Consider the following 7,580-nt stretch of genomic DNA (forward strand, 5'->3'; position numbering starts at 1 on the left):
AGACTCCATCAGGCTACTATGATATTGATCCTCCTCCTCAGCCTGTCCTGACCGAAGAATCAGCTATGCCTGATCTCCGACATCATATGCCAGGAACAGATATCAAAACCGTCGTTGAAGCCTTGATGTCAGAGCATCACGATCTCAGAGAAGATTTCCACAGCTTGAGACTTGCAGTCCTAGAACACATGAGCAGCACGGCAAGTCAGTTACGTATGTTACGGCATCATGTTAACTCTTTTGCTCCTCCGGCCAGAGATCCGAAGATAGATGGAATTTAGTTATTTTTCTTTCTTAGTTATTTAGTTTTAGGCTAGATTTTTCATTAATGTTATTTGAATTCATGTTCGCATTTTTTTTTTCCCTTTTCATTTCATTGTTTTCCCTTCGTGTATTACATTATGTCAATTTTATTAAAGCTTTTATTTTATGCAATGGCTATGTTCTCTACTGTTACTTAGAATGAATTATTATTATGTGAAGTAGAATAGCATGCAATACAAATTAATTAGCTAAATTAATTAGAACAATCTAAAAACCAAATAAAACAAAAACAAAATAATCAAAATATATTTATCTCCTAATTAAGTCTGTGTAGCGCTACTGAAGAAGCCTTGCCAAAAGAACTGTGTGACGAGCGTCACACAATCCATGACGAACGGCACGCAACACTCTTGTTACGAGCGTCACACCCTTGTGACGAGCGTAACGCCTCTCAGACATGTGAACGTTAGGGAGCCGTTGGAGACGAACGTTACACCCCTACCTTTTTACATTCCCCATTCATTTTTCATTTACCACATTTAATTACTTTTCAACCACTCTTTCTTTTCACCTCCCACATTTTTCTCCTATAAATACCCTCCAAACCTCCTTCTTTCACCACAAACAATTCTCTCATATCAAATATACACTTCTTTTCCTTTTCCAAATCACTCATTCAAAAATTCATTACAATGGCGGGAAATCAAAATTTCGGAAATATCATCTTCCGATCCGGAGATGACAACTATCAGCAAGAGCAATTCGAGCGCTTCCAGCAGCGAGGCGTCGCTCCCACCAGGTACCCCGATTTACCTTGCTTGCAACAATTAGGCTTACTCCAAGGTATCGAGTGGATGCTCCGTAAAGCCGATTTAACCTTCCTTTGCAATCATAACCAACCCACCTACCCTTCCCTAACCTTAGAATTCCTAAGTTCTTACGACTACACCACTCCCGCCGGTGAAGGTGAATTTCTAACCGGTACGGCAACCTTCCGTATGTTTAACACCGAGTACTCTCTAACCCAACGCGAATTGAGTGCCATGCTACAATTTCCCACAGAAGGTCTGCTGCATGCCAGAATCCCTCCAACCTCAAACTGGAACACAGTTCTAGTTTTCGGCCTTTTTAAGAAAATTTCCGGTATAGATACCTACAACTGGGAAGAACTCCTTCTCTCCCACATCCATAACCCCACCATCCGTTATTTTCTCCGTATCCTGCAAAACACACTCTTTGGAAGACCAAACAACAGTAAGGTCAACTCAAAAGAACTCTTTTTCCTCCAGTGCGTTTTCGAATCGGATACTAAGGTAAACGCCGCCTCTTTTCTCTTTCATCATATCCGCACCTTATGTGCTAGAGGCCGGCAACCATTCATAATTGGTGGATTAATAACCTCCATAGCACTTGGCCTGAACCTAGGGGATAAACTCCAAACTTTAGAATCCCTACCACCCCTGTCTATGGATATCAGCTATTGTCGCTCCAGCCGCCTGATTAAAAACAGAGTAGGCGGAGGATACTATCTTATGGTGAACAACCAAGCTGTCCCAAGTGTTGTGCTACCCAATACCACCCTAACGGATGTCACAAACCCGGACCGCCACCTCTATGATCTCAGCGCTCCTGAAACCACCGAGCCTTCACAAACAAACCAGCAAACAGATGAGTTTGAAGAAATGGAACAAGGTGATCATCCGCCAACACAACAATCAGTCCCGCTAAACCCTTCCAGTAATGCAGCCGGCCCATCCTCCCAACGTCGTCGACGAAGATGACCTGCGACCAACGACGACATTATGGATGCTATCGATGGTATGCAGGCACAGAATGCAGACATGATGCAGATGATGCGTCAAATGCAACAGCAACAGGATGCTCGGAATGCCATAACCGACCAGCGGTTTACTGAGTTGTTTAGCAGATTCGACAGCTTAGACATACGTCAAAGATCACCAGGACCAAGAACCAGAGGTGGAAGGCAGCCTTAGTTGTATTTTTCTTTTCATCTCCATTTTGTATTTCTTTCCCTTAAAACATCGAGGACAATGTTTAGTTCAAGTATGGGGGGGAAACATTATTCTTTCCATTCTCATCTTTGTTTCAAGTATGTACTCTCCCTTTTCATTGTTATTTCCCTATAAAAAAAAAAAAAAAACAAAATTTTTTTAAGTTAAGTCCTGAATGTGAAAAATTTCTATTATCTATTTCCCTCAACCTTCTTGAGCCATAACAAAAATTTTAACACACCCAATAAGTATAAAGGTTGCTTACTTTATAAAATTTGAGTGAAATCAAAACAAAATCATTACCATAACAACGCTCTGAGAACCGCAATATGTTAGATCAGGATAAGTACCTATTATACCGAACTCCTTGAACTTTTAGTTCTATGGTAACCCCAAGTAGTTTATACAGAAGTCAGCACCATCTTAATAGCAAACTACGTGGAGAGCCGATGAATATAAGTGAATGATCCCCAAAGTAACATGAAATATACGAATATATCAAGAAATGCACTAATTAAATTAGGTGATCCTTACCAGATCATTTAATCTAAAGGTTACAGATCATGCAAAAGCACAATACGAAAGATCCATTACGAGTTGGTTCAGTAGGAATCTGGTACTGAACTCGGTAGGGCGGACTACGGTTCGATCCCCCGCAATTTGCAATGGACTGAATAATGAAGGTATCCGACTTATGTACCAGAACTTCTAGCTAAAAGCGGATCATAATCACTAACCGGTTACTCCACTATGTGCGCGAAAAGATAAAGGGCTTAATGTGATTTCGCTAGAATGAAAACGGGTAAAATAAGACTAAAGGAACCAGGATAGCTATCATAGGGTACTTGAACTGATTGGCATAAGGTAGGGTTATCTAAGTTGTAACGGTAGTTGTTGATGTCAAGATTAAACTCAAGTCCTCCTAAACAAAAATCCATTGGCAACCTAGTACGAATTGATGTGTGCTTTAAAATTTCATCTGGCTAAAACTTATAACAAGTTCTATACTGAATTTTGCTTGAGGACAAGCAAAGAATTAAGTATGGGGGAGTTTGATAACACGAAATTATATCGCTTTTTAAGACTTAATTCAATTAAATTATATTATCATTTACGCTAGTTTATCTCATTTTATCAGATATTATGCAGTATTCCTCTTCTATTTATATCAGGTACCCATTTTGAAGCAAAAGTGAAAAAGGGAAGAAAAGGAGGTGTAAAAAGGAAAAAAAGGAGAGAAAAGGAACCAAAGGCCAAAGCCCAGCCCAAAGCGCACAAGTCACCAACGCTGTGCCTGTGACGGACGTCACAGGACGCGTGACGAGCGTCACGCGAAGTAGCCTTGTGACGGACGTCACACATGGTGTGACGAGCGTCACACCAGTCCACTAGCTTTTTGGCGCAAGTTACGCTCTCAGAAGAATGGAAGTAACGTTGAGGACTTCGTGTCCTATTCCCAAGCCGTGAATTTAGCACGCTGAAGACTCGTGGAAAAGAAGAAAAAGGCAGTTAGTAGCACTTCTATAAATAGCTACCCTAATCCCTCTCGTTGGCTCTCCTCTTTTTGCCGTTTAGACACACCGAAGCTCTGCCGATTTTCTGTTCAAGCTTTTGCTTAGTTTTCTTTTTCCAGCAGAATTAATATTGTTTATTTTATTTATTTCTTTTGCAAGTTTTATTTTCTTTTTCCCTTGCAATTTATCTTCCCCGTTTTTAGCTTTTAGATATTTTTCGTGTAGTAGTTTCTACACCGGAAACTACTGTGCAACTTTATACCGGATTTAACCTTACATTATATTCGAGTTTTTTTTATTTCCTTGATTTAATTTACTGTTTAATTGAAGAATCGAAGAACAAATCCTACCGGCTTGTGGAGGAGTGTTCAAGACCATTGTATTACGCATTCAGGTTCTCTAATCGTTATTTAATTTTTAATGTTTTATTCTATTGTTTATTTACATTGCCTGCCTGAAATGAGTCTGTGTATGCATGATAATAATTATTATTTAGTTAGCATGTCTGGCTAATTCGCCTAGGTATCAGTATGTAAAGTAAGCAGAAAAAGGGATCAAGACTAAGTCGGTCTATTCAAACTTAAAATTAGAATCAATCTTTTTATGGTCTTAACTTACAGGTTTAATAACAAGATTTTTTACAAAAGTAAAAGACATAAAGAAGTTGAAACCAACAGAGCGAGAGTTTGAGGTTTTAACTGGACAGTGTAAGTTAGTCATTAAGTCTATCTCAGGGCGAGAGCAAGTTTTAGAATTAATTAAATTCTGACTTTTTTCCAAAAAGTATTTTTAAAGATTGAATGTGAGGACGAGAGTTAAGCATTTAGATTTAATTGTATAACCTAAGTCAACAGAGCGATCAAGTTTTTGTAGTTTGATAACACAAAATTATATCGCTTTTTAAGACTTAATTCAATTAAATTATATTATCATTTACGCTAGTTTATCTCATTTTATCAGATATTATGCAGTATTCCTCTTCTATTTATATCAGGTACCCATTTTGAAGCAAAAGTGAAAAAAGGAAGAAAAGGAGGTGTAAAAAGGAACAAAAAGGAGAGAAAAGGAACCAAAGGCCAAAGCCCAGCCCAAAGCGCACAAGTCACCAACGCTGTGCCTGTGACGGACGTCACAGGACGCGTGACGAGCGTCACGCGAAGTAGCCTTGTGACGGACGTCACACATGGTGTGACGAGCGTCACACCAGTCCACTAGCTTTTTGGCGCAAGTTACGCTCTCAGAAGAATGGAAGTAACGTTGAGGACTTCGTGTCCTATTCCCAAGCCGTGAATTTAGCACGCTGAAGACTCGTGGAAAAGAAGAAAAAGGCAGTTAGTAGCACTTCTATAAATAGCTACCCTAATCCCTCTCGTTGGCTCTCCTCTTTTTGCCGTTTAGACACACCGAAGCTCTGCCGATTTTCTGTTCAAGCTTTTGCTTAGTTTTCTTTTTCCAGCAGAATTAATATTGTTTCTTTTATTTATTTCTTTTGCAAGTTTTATTTTCTTTTTCCCTTGCAATTTATCTTCCCCGTTTTTAGCTTTTAGATATTTTTCGCGTAGTAGTTTCTACACCGGAAACTACTGTGCAACTTTATACCGGATTTAACCTTACGTTATATTCGAGTTTTTTTTATTTCCTTGATTTAATTTACTGTTTAATTGAAGAATCGAAGAACAAATCCTACCGGCTTGTGGAGGAGTGTTCAAGACCATTGTATTACGCATTCAGGTTCTTTAATCGTTATTTAATTTTTAATGTTTTATTCTATTGTTTATTTACATTGCCTGCCTGAAATGAGTCTGTGTATGCATGATAATAATCATTATTTAGTTAGCATGTCTGGCTAATTCGCCTAGGTATCGGTATGTAAAGTAAGCAGAAAAAGGATCAAGACTAAGTCGGTCTATTCAAACTTAAAATTAGAATCAATCTTTTTATGGTCTTAACTTACAGGTTTAATAACAAGATTTTTTACAAAAGTAAAAGACATAAAGAAGTTGAAACCAACAGAGCGAGAGTTTGAGGTTTTAACTGGACAGTGTAAGTTAGTCATTAAGTCTATCTCAGGGCGAGAGCAAGTTTTAGAATTAATTAAGTTCTGACTTTTTTCCAAAAAGTATTTTTAAAGATTGAATGTGAGGACGAGAGTTAAGCATTTAGATTTAATTGTATAACCTAAGTCAACAGAGCGAGAGTTTGAGATAAGGGTGTTTAAAACGGTCAGTATTTTCTTAAAAAGAGTTTCTGCAACTTTATTGTTTTCAAAATATGATTTTTGACTTAATTATAAGTGACAGCTACATTAATATAAGATCATGGTTTCTTCAACAGAGCGAGAGTTTGAGATAAAACCTTTAACCAATAAAGTTAATCGAAACGATTTATTTTAAGACCGAGAGACCGACAAGGAATTGATTCCCTAGTTTTGACGAACTACATACCGATATCCGTTTTATTAATATTTAATCTAGATATTAGTTTAGTTTTTAGCTTCCTTCCCCAAACAATCAACTATTATTCACCTTAGCTTTACGAAGTAACCTTAGATAACGGTATATCGATTCATAAGTCCCTGTGGGATCGATATCTTTTAAAACTACGCGATAGAACTGTGCACTTGCAGTTTGTATCCCATTCTCGACTCACACAGTCGAGCGATCAAGTTTTTGGCGCCGTTGCCGGGGACTTTTATTCAATCGATATCGTAACTCTTCCGTTACGCTGTAGAGACTAGGTTTCTTTTTCCTTCTATTCTTTCTTTCGTTGATTTGTATGCCACGCACTCGCTCTCAAGGCGAACCGCTCTATTTACGAATCAACGATATCGAACTATATCTCCGAGTCTTACGACGAATTCGGGAATATCGTGCTGAAAACAATCTCCCTCCTATAAACCTTCCTGATATCAAAAACATTTTTCCTTCTTTAACCGAGATGGCAGAACCAGCTCGTGCTCTTAGAGATTACGCCGCTCCATCGCAAGATGAACCGCATTCAAGTATTGCTCCGCCCGCAATCGAAGCAAACAACTTTGAACTTAAACCTTCGTTGTTGCAGGCTGTGCAACAAAACCAATTCTCTGGAAATCTTACCGAAGATCCAAACCTTCATTTATCCGTATTTGTCCAATACGCTGATACTGTTAAAGCTAATGGTGTCACTTCAGAGGCAATTCGACTTCGTCTTTTTCCTTTCTCATTAAGAGATAGCGCTAGAAGATGGCTTCAATCTCTCCCTTCCAACTCAGTCACCACCTGGAACGAGTTGAAGAAAGTTTTTCTTGCCCGATATTTTCCGCCAAGCAAAACAGCTATGTTAAGAGCCCAGATAAACGGATTTAAACAGAAAGACAACGAGTCTCTTTTCGAAGCATGGGAAAGATACAAAGACATGATGAGACTTTGCCCACACCATGGTTTGGAAGACTGGTTAGTAATTCACACATTTTATAATGGTCTCTTATACAATACAAGGTTAACAATAGACGCCGCTGCAGGTGGTGCACTAATGAACAAACCTTATGCTGATGCTTACCAGCTTATCGAGAGCATGGCCCAAAACCACTATCAGTGGGGAACCGAACGAACAACAGTGGAAAAACCTCAACCGAAAACTGGCATGTACGAGATAAGTAACCTTGATCACGTTAATGCAAAAGTGGATGCTTTGGTCCAGAAGATTGAAAGTTTAAACGTATCACCTCCAACCGCCGTGGTTGCTATAACTCAGAATTGCGAGGTCTGTGGAATCCAAGGCCACACTCCTGCGGAATGTCAACTCTTGACTG

The 7,580-nt window shown here is 38.9% G+C and overlaps 1 pseudogene; it reads right to left on the bottom strand.

Annotated features, from left to right (window-relative positions):
* Positions 1 to 7,112: 7,112 nt before the first annotated feature.
* Positions 7,113 to 7,212, bottom strand: LOC127089241 (uncharacterized; annotated as a pseudogene).
* Positions 7,213 to 7,580: the final 368 nt, after the last annotated feature.

Source organism: Lathyrus oleraceus, chromosome 5 (genome assembly GCF_024323335.1).
Source record: "Lathyrus oleraceus cultivar Zhongwan6 chromosome 5, CAAS_Psat_ZW6_1.0, whole genome shotgun sequence".
Lineage (NCBI taxonomy): Eukaryota > Viridiplantae > Streptophyta > Magnoliopsida > Fabales > Fabaceae > Lathyrus > Lathyrus oleraceus.